General features: G+C 40.8%; 2 long non-coding RNA genes across 2 annotated transcripts in view; one reads left to right on the forward strand and one right to left on the reverse strand.

Moving 5' to 3' along the window:
* The window catches only part of LOC145540906 (uncharacterized), a 355,416-nt gene that overhangs the window by 253,622 nt on the left and 86,997 nt on the right, over window positions 1-14,797 (forward strand). The window lies entirely within an intron of this gene.
* Window positions 5,610-14,797, reverse strand: part of LOC145540933 (uncharacterized) — a 46,971-nt gene continuing 37,783 nt past the window's right edge. The window contains exons 4-5 of the long non-coding RNA XR_014078648.1: window positions 11,260-11,348; window positions 5,610-8,773 (exon numbers count right to left, since the gene is read on the reverse strand). This is a non-coding gene — a long non-coding RNA (uncharacterized LOC145540933). The remainder of the gene's footprint in view (window positions 8,774-11,259; window positions 11,349-14,797) is intronic.

The following is a 14,797-nucleotide window of genomic DNA, read 5'->3' on the forward strand; positions in this document are numbered from 1 at the left end:
TGACTTAGCAACTAAACAACAACAGCAAGAGTAATGTAAGGCTTTAAATTCTAAAAACTGTTACCAACCTTTACCGTATACAGAAATGTAGAATATGGCCATCATCCAAACACACCTTCAAAAGCTGGTCTAGAATCTTGAACTTACTGGTCTGAGCCAAAGGTAATTGCTGAAATATTCATTAAAAATGTTAATGGCCTCTCCTGTGGACTCTGGTTCAATAAAACCAGTCAAGGCTAGTTATATCCAAAACAAATCAGCCCCATGCCACCAAATACCACTTAAAGTTCCCTTTTTGAAAGTCTTATCTTCACTTCCCACAGACCTTCTCAGCCCAACCAGTTTCAGAGAAATATATTCCATCACATACATCTTTAATTGCAGGTCTTTGAGAGAAATTATGCATATGCCCGACACATTTAAGTTGGGAGCACAACTAGAAATAGTTTGAAACTTCTTATTCTGGAATCTCCAAATTGTAGGCATGTGCAGGGGTTAGAATGGCACTAAGATTGAGGAGAGAAAGGAGACAAAGCGTTAGAAAGACGGAATTTATTTTTAAAGAATTAAGAACAACTATTCTAAGTATCTTCCTCTGTTGCTTTTGTTTGAATAAATGCTGCAATTAAGGAAGATGCTATATAACCCCAGGCTTGAAAATCCCCAGGTGCTGCATTAGAGAGACCTGAGTCCCAAATCTGGCTTCAACACTTCCTGTGTATATTCTTATACAAGTGACTCAGTCCTCTAAGTAGCAGTTTTCTTATAGGCAAGAATGTGGGTATTGTTAATACCCATCTCCCAGGGTTGTCATGAGGATTAAATCAAGCAGTTCCTCCCCTGCAGTTGTTAGAGGTCTGCATAGAAATTTGAGAATGTTGCATTGCTATATGGTCAGGTCCCAGAACTTCCCAATTTATGCTTTTTAAAATTATAATTACACCCTGTACTTCCTGGTCATACACTGGTATCAGTGTTTATATTAATATATGGGAATTACATACCACTTTATTAGATAAGTAGCATACCATCTCCTTCTGCTGCCCCATCAACGGAGGGTAGCAGAATGAGTAAGGGCTTAGACCTTGGACGCAGAATGCATCATTTTCAATCGTGGCTCCACTACTTACTGTATGTATCATGTTGGGCAAGTTAAATAATCCCTCTGACCTCCTCTGTTTAACCATGTATAAAATGAATACAGTAGTGACACCTTCACTGTAGAGTTTTAGTAAAGTTTAAATGTTATTATACACAAATGCTTACAAAAGTCTCTGGCACAAGGAACACAACATATGTATTAAATATTACTATTTACAATTTTTTTTTATTTTATTGCTTAGTAACATAGATTATAAAATGTATATGTCAGTGTATCTAAATATGTCTTAAGTTCACTGATTACATATATCATGTCATTTATCATCCTCTGTTCAGTTCAGTTCAGTCGCTCAGTCATGTCCAACTCTTTGCGACCCCATGAACTGCAGCATGCCAGGCCTCCCTGTCCATCACCAACTCCCGGAGTTTACACAAACCCATGTCCATCGAGTTGGTGATGCCATCCAGCCATCTCATCCTCTGTCGTCCCCTTCTCCTCCTGCCCCCAATCCTTCCCAGCATCAGGGTCTTTTCCAATGAGTCAGCTCTTCATCCTCATCAGCTATTAAATGTGGGAGATATTATTCCTCTTATAGAGTTGAGGAAATTAAGGTTCACACATATAATCAACCTGTCAAGATCCCACATAATTAGTATGTGGCAGAAATGGGGATTAAGTAACTGATCTGAGTAACTCCAAACTTCACACCAATAACCCATGAAAGAGCATGGAATATTGTCTACATTTGCAGGTCACATGAGAAGGCTTTTCTACACTACATTCTTGACCCTCCTTCAGTTGTGTTGGGGAATAAAAGAAGCATTACTTGATGATCCCATGTGTTTGCATGTTTCTGTCTGTATCACAGTCTGTGACTCACAGCAGACTCTCAAATGCCAGACCTATAAAAGAAATACCTCTAATTGTAGCTATACTTTGCAGGATATTTATGACATTCCAGGGTCTGTAGTTAGTATTTTACATCCTTTCTCTCATCTGTTCCACAAGATGATTCTGCAAGATGGGTACAATTAGTGCATTTTAACAGGTAAAATTCCAGAACTTAAATGTTTTTTCCCAGACATCCCAGCCCAGCTGATATGTAGAAGAATTGGGATTTAAACAGATCTAGTGACCTAACACTTGACTCTATATTTCACTCTGAGGAGACTGACAATATTAAGCCTGATATTGGAACTTTAGTCTGCTTCATCAAAGATTCAGGAGAAAATATAACACTCAACATACGAGCAGGTGGATGATCAAATTGGGTAGCGTGTTTCTCTCTCTCTCTCTTTCCCACCTCCCTCTCTCCTTCCCTTTCTATCTCTCTTGCTGACTCCAGCTTGCCTTGGACAAAATAGGAATAATTAAGTGTCAATAACTAAAGTTTATTCCTGGCAAACAGCTGATGAATATTTTCAGAGGCTCCTGTTTTTTGACCTTTACTGCCCTAGACAATGATGGAATCTTGTTGAAAGCTCTTTAAGCTGAAATTAATTTATGCTCGACAGTGATTAAAAGAGAAAGTGAGAAGGGGATGGAAATTAACAAATCCATCTTTATTGCTGAGATCCCATTATGATTATAAGGAGAGGGAAAAATCAACGTGGCGTGTGCCAGCTGCAATCTGGTAAGGAGTTTAAACAGCCCGTCCCGCTTGGAAAATGTCCTTGGGTGGACAGATTTATCTGTTGCTGAGGCTATCAGAGAGAGGGGCTTATTTATCAAAGATTGGAATGCGAGGTCCTTGGGCTTACCTTTGGAATAAGTTTCCAGAGAGACGGCTTCCAGAGGGACAGGCGAGGGATCTTGACAGATGAGACCTCTTAAAAAGTTGATCCTGCAGGTGCTTTCAAGAACAGATGTGGCTAAATTGCCATGTTCTGGCTTCTTTGGGGGCCATTCCTTTGGCATATGCCTTTAAATACTGATATAATCACACCTTCAATTCATCACGTGCTCCCTGGGAGTGATCTGAGTTCAAGGACCTTGTTTGGGACCTTTTCATTTTTATCCAAATAGCTCTTTGGACAGTGAATCATAATATGAACAAGACTAAACAAACATTGAAGACGTTCCCACCATTTACCATTCAGTTTTCAAAAATACTGTGTGCTAAGCCCCCTCTGTATGCCGTGCTCAGTACCAGGCAACAAAGCTAATATATTTTAAAACTTTATTTTATTGAAGTATAGTTGATTTACAATGTTGTGTTAATTCCTACTGTACAGCAAAGTGATTTAGATATCAGTTCAGTTCAGTTCAGTCGCTCAGTCGTGTCCGACTCTTTGTGACCCCATGAACCGCAGCGCCAGGCCTCCCTGTCCATCACCAACTCCCTGAGTCCACCCAAACCCATGTCCATCGAGTCGATGATGCCATCCAGCCATCTCATCCTCTGATTTAGATATACATATATATTAAAATATGTATACATATACATATATTTATATTCTTTTCATTATGGTTTATCCCAAGGTATTGACTATTGTTTCCTGTGCTATACCATAAGACCTTGTTGCCTATCAATTCTGTGTATAATAGTTTGCACCTGCAAATCCTAAGCTCCGAATCCATCCCTCCTCCATCCTCCCACTTGGCAACTACAAGTCTGTTCTGTCTGTGAATATGTTTCTGTTTTGTAGATAGTTCATTTCTGTCATATTTTAGATTCCGCATATGAGTGAGATCATATTGTAATATTTTTTTCTCTTTCTGACTTACTTTACTTAATATGATAACCTCTAGGTCTATCCATGTTGCTGAAAATGGCATTTTCTCATTCCTTTTTATGTTGAGTAGTATTCCGTTGTATTTTTATACCATGTCTTCTTTAAACATCCAGGATAAAGATTTTAGGCAACACAATACCTTTCTCCTTCTCAAACCAACCAGAATGAGGCTTGTTTCCCCTTAAAATTAGAATTCTCCCAAAGACAATCTTAGTCTCATAGCATTTCAAGAGAACTAATATGTGCTGAGAACTTTCTATATGCCAAATATTTGACCACATGATGTCTCTTTTAATGCTGGAATAAATGAAAGTGAGTATTCCTTTTCTCCTGATTTTAGAGATGGGTGAATAGAGGCTCAGAGAGGTAAAGTAACTTCCCCAAGGGCACAAAGATAGTAGAGAGGGAGCTAGAGAATCTGTCTTCAGACCTGATTATACACCAAAGGCTGGGCTCTTCTCCACAGCTCTCATCACATCAATGCTATGATGGTGAAGGAGGAGCATGTATCTGAGTAGGAACCTGAGTGTAGGCTTAGCTCATCCTATTACTGGCTTTGTGACCTTGGGAAAGTCATTGCATCTCCCATGTAATGACCTTTCTTTCTGCAGATAAGGGATAATTCCCTGCCCTTCCTGTTTCACAGGTTAATCTGAGCTTCAGAGGAGACAATGTATGCAAAAAATGGTTTGCAAATGTAAGCTATTATCATTATGTAGACCAGCTTCTGCTAATACATGAATCTTCTCCATAATTGGGCTTAATGTATCTCATAATCATTTATATTTAAAAAGAATGAAACTGACAATGTTATATCGCCTCATGTGAAAGTGTAACCAAGAGGACAGATGTGTAAGCTGTGACTCCTCCAATTTGCTTTAATTATCATTGGACATATACTCGGAGGGAAAACTGCTTTACTTCAAAGCAGGCAAAACACAGTGAGTTAAATATCTGAAAATGTTGATAATAAAGACAAACATAATAAAATTCACGTTTGATTCTTACTATACTCTCAGGGAAATCAGTATTGATAAAAAGAGGAAATTGACAGCTTGCTCAGTCCTTGAGGGGAAAGTTGTGTCACTGTGACCATGGGCAAAGTTCAGTGCTTGCCTCGGGGAAAAGTTTTGGAGACAAGGGTTGGGATATGGAATTCAATATCTTAGCTTACCAATGCCTTAAGTGAAGTCTTTTTACATATTTGGACCTCACCTAGGAAATAATTCCTACTCTTACCGGTTCCCCTTCGTTCAAAATACAAATCTTGGGATTGAAATTACCAGAAATTATTGTAATTCTTGCCTAGTTTAAGAGAGAGAGAAGGGGGCAAACAATTGACCACTTGACTCAGACGCCAAGCTCTTCTAGAGCTGTTCATGTGTAATGTAGAAACCAAGAGGTATACTGCACAAGACCATTACATGAATGCAGAATGATCCTTCCTACAAGTGAGCAGGGCTCAATCAAAGTTTGGACTCTGAATCAGATTAGCAACTCCCCCCTTCCTTAGAGAGATGTTGGTGAGTTAAGAGAAAGTGATCATAGGCTGAAGTTACATGGCCTAAGAAGTGTGGTGAAATGTTTGCTTCTCTCTAACAATTTGAGAGAAACCTGATGAAACACTTTCCGTGAGTCTACATTGACCAGAGCAAGATTCCCCATTCTTTGCTCCATAGAGCATGAACTTCACAAGCGATTGTAATTGTTACTGGAAAAGAATTCTGTGGGGGGTGGCGGGGAATGTGTCTGCAGAGCACGGAGTCAAAGAGTTTACCAGATTTCTTTATTGAAGGAATTTCACAGAGCCCTTGATAAACTGGTATAAATTATGAGTGTCTAAGAGGGGATGTGATATAAAAGATATTCAGATATGTCTAACAACAATAAAAAAGGTCATTTAGGGTGGAGCATTTTTATGATGAGTGTTATGGCAAAGGCGCTTTTGAGAATGCCAATGTAAAACATAAGGTCTCAAGCTAGGTATACTTCCTTCATTACTAACATGATACCTCAGTGATTGATTTCTTGTGCATGAAAATCCTTGTTTGGTGGGCTCTCCAAGGGAGATTACCAATAGTCTGTGAGCTCAAGGAATCAAGTTCCTTTTATCCAGTGGCTCTACTATCTCCTTTGATATAGACCTTCACTTCTAGCCTGGGAGAGAGAGAAACCATGGCTTAGAGAAGCACCTGAGCCATCTCATGAAGATCTAGAAGGGGCACATGTCACTTCTCTCCACAGTCCACTGGCCAGAACTCTGTCGTGTTGTTCTACCCAGACACAAAGAGGGCTGGGAAATGTGGTCTTTCTTCACGCTTAGGAGAAAAGGTCAACACATGTGCTGCTATCTCATCCATACTAGCCACTTTGAGGTTCTCTGTTCTTTGTCCCCAGAAATCACTTGTCATGCTGTAACTCAACATAATTTTATGTTCTATCAACCTCTTAGTTCCTTGAAGTTCAGTGTTGTTGATTTTGTAGTTTTTACCTCTTTCTTAATCTCTCTTCTTCCTTTCTTTCCTTTCCTGTGTCTGAAAGGAAATCCCACACACCCTAAAGTGCTCCAGTATAATGTCATTTCTTCCATAATGCTCCATCTGGTCTGTTCCAGAAAGCAGTAGTCTCTCGTTCCTGTATAACATGCTCACTCTATTGTATATCAGATGCTGATTAGTATGTGTTGGAGACTCTTCGTTAATATATAATCTGGGGGATGTCATGTTGTACAAAGAAGAGCAGGGTATTAAGAACAAGACAGATCTGAGTCTGAATCCAGGTTTTTCACTGACCAGGTACATTACCCTGGGCAGGTCCCATTGCCACTCTACAGTGCTTCCTCGCTTGAAAACTGTGCATTTAAAACCTTTCTAAGGAAGGTTGTAGGGAGACGGCATGCATGCGCTAAGTTGCTTCAGTCACGTCCAACTCTTTGTGACCCTGCGGACTATATCCCGCTAGACTCCTCTGTCCATGGGACTCTTCAGGCAAGAATACCAGAATGAGTTGCCAAGCCCTCCTCCAGGGGATCTTCCCAGCCCAGGGATTAAACCAGAGTCTCTTATGTTTCCCGCCTTAGCAGGCACGTTCTTTACCACTAGTGCCACCTGAGAAGCCCTGTAGGGAGATTACAATGGCATAATGCACAAAAGCCCTAACATGATGTACCTGCTGCACAGAGAGTCACATAAGGATGTTAACCCTTATCAGTGTGCTCACTGCTGTCACTGTTACTTGGAGCCAGACCAGCTCGGTTTTTAGTCCTGACCTTGTCACTTATGAGCAGGTCTGACTTAGAAAAATGAGTTTATACTTATGCATCTCAGCTTCTTCATTTTTAAAAATGGAGGTAATGCTTCCTTTCTGAGTAAATAGCAGGAAAAATGCCCATCACAGTGTGTCACAATGACTGGCACAGAGTAGAGGCACGAGTAATTCATGAAGTCGATATGAAACACCACCACCCCAACTCCAGGCATAAAGAGTCTGTGCACTTAGTGACTGTCTAGGAGGGAAAAAAGACAGCCTCTTCCATATAGATTGCTTTGGTGCCTGAGGACCTATAGCCAGGCAGTTCTTCGTTAATTCCCCTCTTAGTCCCCGAAGCTACAATCTAAGTCCAGTTTTTCTTTTCCGAACTGAACTTGGTCACCTTCCTTCTTATGCAATCTTCTTAGGTGCTTGAAGACTGTGAAGCCAGCTCCTCATCTTTCTCTTCTCCAGGCTGAATTCCTTTAATCTCCAATCCCAAGTTCCCTTTTCCAGTCCTTTAATTATTTCCTACTGCACTGCCCTTCCATTTCTGAACAGTGCAGAGGCGCAGTGCACAAAAAGTAAGTCCTCCAATAATGTGTGGAAATAGCAAGAACTTACTACAGACCAACTAGTAAAGAACAGTGTGAACGTATATGGGCACTGAGAAACATCAGTTCCAAGAAATTTCACTCCACTGACTACTGCTTACACAATGTCTCCCACCATATTCAGGTCCAACAGCAGATGGTATTTTTGCAATTATTCCTTCCTCCATGCATACAGGATGTTTAGCAATTTATGTTCAGGTGTCACACTCGATTCAGTGTTAAGTGCTTACTGTTTGTCAGGAATTTTTCTATAGGCAGTGAGCATTCTGGATGAAGTCCTCTTTCTATGAATACTGAATAAGCTAGTGAACAAGTAAAATGTAATCAGACCATGGCTATCAATATAGATATTAGAGAAAACTGTCATGTATGGAAAAAACAAACAGCCTTTAGTCTCAGACAGAACATGGATCTCACACTTGCTGCATGAGTGAATCCTTTCTTTAAGCTTCAGTTTTATCATTTGTGGAACTTGATGCTACCAACAACCCTTCAGGGATCAATTGAAAATTAAATAAGTGAACACACAAAAAAAGCATCTAGCTCTGTGTCTGACACCAGGTCCTCAAAAAAAACTGACTCTAGTTTCTTGTCTTTGTTTTGCAAATACAAAGAAGAAATACTAAGTCGAGAAATCACAGTGGCAGGAAGCCTTTTCCAAATAGGGTACCCTAGTTTGAGTTTGTTAAAAATTTCTTTGTAAAGTTTTCTACCTTTTTTTAAAAGGAATTAATTTTTATTAGTCTGAAGGCAAATTATACAAACCCCACACTTTAATCAAATCTCTATCTTACTGAAGGAAGATGGCTATCTCCAAGCCAAGGAGAGAGGCCTTAAAATGAAATCAACCCTCCTGACACCTTGATCTTGGACTTCAAGCCTCCAGAGCCTTGAGGAAATAAGCTTCTGTGTTTGAAGCCACCCAGGCTGGGGTACCTTGTTATGGTGGTCCTAGCAAACTAATTCAGACCCTGAGCGAGGCTTCTGCAGCTTAACTGCGGTCTGTGAACTGTTAGCTTGAAGCTCTAACTCTCCAGTAGTCAACGGTTTGGAAACAGAGGCTGAGTGATGACCTGAGGAAGAAGAAGCACAGAAAGCCAAATCAAATTTTCAGTTTTACCCCCTATATATAGGACTAGGCTTCCCCATCAGTGACTGTCACCACCCTCCCTCCTCCTGACCATGCACAGGTCTAGCAGAGCAGGGAGTAAGTGAGATAAATTTGCCTTTTTAATCACCATTGCCCCACTACAGTGGTTACTATGTTATTACCATTATTACAACCTCAGTTCAGTTCAGTTTAGTTCAATTCAGTCGTGTCCGACTCTTTGCGACCCCATGAACCACAGCACACCAGACCTCCTTGTCCATCACCAACTCCCGGAGTCCACCCAAACCCATGTCCATCGAGTCGGTGATGCCATCTAACCATCTCATCCTCTGTCGTCCCCTTCTCCTCCTGCCCTCAATCTTTCCCAGCATCAGGGTCTTTTCCAATGAGTCATCTCTTCACATCAGGTGGCCAAAGTACTGGAGTTTCACCTTCAAGATCAGTCCTTCCAATGAACACCCAGGACTGATCTCCTTTAGGATGGACTGACTGGATCCCCTTGCAGTGCAGGGGACTCTCAAGAGTCTTCTCCAACACCACAGTTCAAAAGCATCAATTCTTCGGCGCTCAGCTTTCTTTATAGTCCAACTCTGACATTCATACATGACCACGGGAAAAACCATAGCCTTGACTAGACGGACATTTGTTGGCAAAGTAATGTTTCTGCTTTTTAATATGCTGTCTAGGTTGGTCATAATTTTCCTTCTAAGGAGTAAGCATCTTTTAATTTCATTGCTGCAGTCACCATCTGCAGTGATTTTGGAGCCCAGAAAAATAAAGTCAGCAACTGTTGCCACTGTTTCCCCATCTATTTGCCACGAAGTCATGGGACTGGATGCCATGATCTTAGTTTTCTGAATGTTGAGCTTGAAGCCATCTTTTTCACTCTCTTTCACTTTCACCAAGAGGCTCTTTAGTTCTTCATCACTTTCTGCCATAAGGGTGGTGTCATCAGCATATCTGAGGTTATTGATATTTCTCCCGACAATCTTGATTCCAGCTTGTGCTTCCTCCAGCCAGCATTTCTCATGATGTACTCTGCATATAAGTTAAATAAGCAAGGTGATAATATACAGCCTTGATGTACTCCTTTTCCTACTTGGAACCAGTCTGTTGTTCCATGTCCAGTGCTAACTGTTGCATCCTGACCTGTATACAGGTTTCTCAAAGACAGGTCAGGTGGTCTGGTATTCCCATCTCTTTCAGAATTTTCCACAGTTTGTTGTGATCCACACAGTCAAAGGCTTTGGCATAGTCAATGAAGCAGAAATAGATGTTTTTCTGGAACTCTCTTGCTTTTTTGATGATCCAGTGGATGTTGGCAATTTGATCTCTGGTTCCTCTGCCTTTTCTGAAACCAGCTTGAACATCTGGAAGTTCATGGTTCACTTACTGTTGAAGCCTGGCTTGGAGAATTTTGAGGATTATTTTACTAGCATGTGAGATGAGTGCATTTGTGTGGTAATTTGAGCATTCTTTGGCATTGCCTTTCTTTGAGATTGGAACGAAAACTGACCTTTTCCAGTCCTGTGGCCACTGCTGAGTTTTCCAAATTTGCTGGCATATTGAGTGCAGCACTTTCGCAGCATCATCTTTCAGGATTTGAAATAGCTCCACTGGAATTCCATCACCTCCACTAGCTTTGTTCGTAGTGATGCTTTCTAAGGCCCACTTGACTTCACATTCCAGGATGTCTGGCTCTAGGTGAGTGATCACACCATCATGATTATCTGGGTCGTGAAGATCTTTTTTGTACAGTTCTTCTGTGTATTCTTGCCACCTCTTCTTAATATCTTCTGCTTCTGTTAGGTCCATACCATTTCTGTCCTTTATCGAGCTCATCTTTGCATGAAATGTTCCCTTGGTATCTCTAACTTTCTTCAAGAGATCTCTAGTCTTTCCCATTCTATTGTTTTCCTCTATTTGCACTGATCACTGAGGAAGGCTTTCTTATCTCTCCTTGATATTCTTTGGAACTCTGCATTCAAATGGGTATATCTTTCCTTTTCTCCTTTGCTTTTGGCTTCCTTTGTTTTCACAGCTATTTGTAAGGCCTCCTCAGACAGCCATTTTGCTTTTTTGCATTTTTTTTCCATGGGGATGGTCTTGATCCCTGTCTCCTGTACAATGTCATGAACCTCCGTCCATAGTTCATCAGGCACTCTGTCTATCAGATCTAGTCCTTTAAATCTATTTCTCACTTCCACTGTATAGTCAAAAGGGATTTGATTTAGGTCATACCTGAATGGTCTAGTGGTTTTCTCCACTTTTTATTACCATTATTACAACTTGCTCAAGTTAAAAGAAAAATTTCTACCTTTCATGGCCTTCTCTGCTGGTCTATTTTTGTGCCTCAAAAACTTCTCTTCCCTTCCTTCAGGATGATCTGTGTACCTTGCCGTCATTCATTTCCTTAATTTTCCTGATAGATCTATGCCCACCACGTACCTCATTTCCTTTCTTGGGTCCTGAACCAGTTCTTCTCTCTCCATAATCAGGAATTATCTTGAAAGACATTGGCATGTATATAGTTAGACCTGATGATGATAAAGTCCCCAAAATCAGAGTTGTGAGTGTTGGAGTCAACAACCTCTGGGTTTCAATCCAGGTTCTCTCATTCATTAGCCAAATAACTATGTTAAATTTACTTTACCTTTATAAAGCCCCATCCCTTTTTTAATCAAGAAAGTCAGCATAATATTTCTTCCTTCGTAAGATTTGTATTAAAATAAGTATGCTTGTGAAGCATTCAACCATAAACACTATTTATTTTTTCCTGTGCTGTCTATTCAGTTCAGAGGTAGTTATTCTGTGAAGTGCCAAGCGCTGTGTTGGGCACCACACAGGGTGGGCAGATAGAAAAGGCAGGACATCTATCCTCAAAGAGTTAACGGTTCATTGGAGAAGCAAGCATGCCTATAAAGGAACATAGCCATAATGGAAGCCATAGAGCAAGGCTTTCTGTCAAATGAATGTATTAGATGAAAGATCACAAATAAGGCTGTGTTTTAAAAGCTAACTCTAATATATTGGTTTTGGCTGCCTGTAAGTAAGAAGAATTCTGAGGCCAATAACAGAGCAAGTAGAAAATAAAATGTCATAACTGATTGGCAACATCTGCCAAGGATACAGAGGGAGAGATTGTCCATCTTTGGTATAGAGTGTGTTTTAGGAGGCAGTGTTGAAAGAAAGAGTGAAATGTATTTCTGAGTTCTTTTTATGAGAACTATATTTTACTTGTATTGCTCAATATATGGCATGGATGTTGCTAGCCTCATTACAACTGAAACTGAAACTCAGAGAAGTTAAGTAATCTGTCCAGGTCACACAGCTAGCAAAGTGACTTGGCACAAGTCTGGTAAAGACTTATTTAAACACTCACTCTCTCTAATTCAGCACTGCCTGGAGGATAAAGAATGGATTACCTCTGGCAAAAGTGTTGTAGTAGACTGTGTAGGTACTTAAGAGTGCCTTTAATTTTTCTAGGCCCATTTATTGTTGCCATTTAGTCACTCAGTCACGTCCAACTCTTTGCATCCCCATGGACTGCAGCACACCAGGCTTCCCTGTCCTTCACCAGACTATATTTTGTAATCTCCATTGCAGTTGGATCAGGACTGATTGTAAAAAATGGCTTCAGAGTAAACATATATGTCACTCTCAATGGCATATATGCCGTTGAGAAATGGCCTCAACCATTTCCCATGAGATTCTTGGCTCATGTTTCCTTTCTTCTGAACTGATATCGAGGTTCCCAGGGGAAATACCAAGATGGCCCCATGGACACATAAGAGGCAAGGGGCTTGGAGCCCTGTTACACCTCTCCGAGGGGAGGCACTCCAGAGAAAAGTTAGGTCCACATAAGTTTGTGTTGTATGTTAGAACAGACAACATTTCTCACTCATCCTGACTGACAGAGGGTATCAAAAATTACACAGTGAAGGAATATGCTTTCCCTAGGGCAAGAAACTTGCAGATGGACCTTCCAGATAGAAAACCGTTTTCTGGAGAAACACAAAGCTTGCAGAGTATTCAGATAAATTAAATTGGAAAATGGATTTTAAATAGATAGTGGCTAGCATTGGAGTCGGAGAAGGCAATGGCACCCCACTCCAGTACTCTTGCCTGGAGAATCCCAGGGACGGCGGAGCCTGCTGGGCTGCCATCTGTGGGGTCGCACAGAGTCAGACACGACTGAGGTGACTTAGCAGTAGCAGCATTGGAGTGCCAATTTTCAATTCTTGTGACTCCCACATTGACACTAGGGATTTAACTGGTGTTCCAGTTACCCATCCCTGTACTACAAAGTACTCAAACAGAATGGCTTAAGCCATCATATCATGTGTTTTTGTGAGCCAGGAATTAGATTAGGGCTCATTTGGTGGAGTCTTCTGTCCTACATGGGATCAACAAAGTTTACTTGGCTTTAGTTGGTTGGTAGATGAGTTGTTATGAAAGATCCAAGATAGCTTTACTCCTATATCAGTTGTAAGTATGGGCTCAGCTGGGACTGTCAGTTGGAGTGTGTACACATGATGTCTCTAAGGTCAGAATTCTAAGGGGCAAAGTGGAAGTTGCAGTCCTCTTAATGGCTAGTCCAGGATCTGATGAAATGTTACTTCCTTCATTTTCAGTTGGTCAAGCACTTCTTTGAAGCTATAAGACTCCACCTTGCAGTGGGATAAGGGGCAAAGGTTTGTAGCAATCTTTGATATACTCTATCTGGGAGCTGTGGAGTCAGGTCCTCAGAGGCAGCCAGCCAGCTGTATGCATTTCAGCTTCTCAAGAACTTGTCACTGACCATACTGCCTGGAGTTCAATCTACACACTGGTAGAATTACAATCACACCCTAAGCATACATCAAAAGAGATGGAAAATGAAACTAAGTTTTACAGAATACCATCTCTTAATTCAAATGTCCGACCTTAGCATATTCTCAAAATGACTCAATTTAGTGACAGAAGTTTTATTTCTCCCATATATTGCTTAAGACACAACCAAGGTGCACTGAGAAAAAAAAGTTCTCAAGGTCAATCAAAGCAATAGATTCCAAAAGCAGTGCTCTTTTCATCACACAACGTTTCTTCCCATGAGAATGGCTCAAATGTCCCCTGCTCTGGTCAAGTGCTAGAATCTCACCCTGGCCCCTAGTCCACTGACAGAAACTGGGTCAAAGACTTTAATTTGTCTGGGCCCATCATCTCATTGCTTCCCAGGTAGCTCAGATGGTAAAAAAAAAAATCTGCCTGCAATGCAGGAGACCTGGGTTTGATTCCTGGGTCAGGATGATCCCCTGGAGAAGGGTATGGAAACTCACTCCAGTATGACAGAGGGGCCTGATGAGCTACAGTCCATGGGGTCACAAAGAGTCAGACATGACTAAGCGACTTTCACTTTCATTCATCTCTTTAGAACCAGAGGAGGTCCCTGTCTATGCTTTTCTCACCATGAGATTATGAGGAATTGCCAATAAAAATGAACCCTAAACTTCTTGCAAATATAAATGCTAAAGAACAATAAGATGAAAGATGAGGGCAATAACATTGCTTCACATGCTATTTAAGAGCCAGGGATGAAAGGCATTGTAAGAACTGCTATTATCTCTGCATATTCAAGTCCCCATCCTTTCCCCTCTGTTTTATCCTCTGTCTCTGAAATGCTTGATTAAGGCTGTTTTACAGTTTATTTTACTTCGCATTTTCCCTCTTGCTTTGAGAAATACTTTACTGTATCACTGGGGACAATTTACCCTTTTGTTCCATTCAAAGAGAGAAAATAATGCAGGGTTACTTCAAAGAAGAACGAACCAAAATCCAACGGGGACCTGGTAATGAAGAAACCTCACTTTGTTTTCAAGCAGGGATAGGAAATTACACGATAAATTATACCAGTCATGGGGGGTGAGAAGCGAGAGATGAATGCTAGTCAAAAATATTGGCCCCATGATTGGAGTTTCAGGCTACAACTCAGACATTCATGAAACAA

The sequence above is a fragment of the Giraffa tippelskirchi genome, chromosome 1 (assembly GCF_054371585.1).
Source record: "Giraffa tippelskirchi isolate mGirTip1 chromosome 1, T2T-mGirTip1v1.2.pri, whole genome shotgun sequence".
Taxonomy (NCBI): domain Eukaryota; kingdom Metazoa; phylum Chordata; class Mammalia; order Artiodactyla; family Giraffidae; genus Giraffa; species Giraffa tippelskirchi.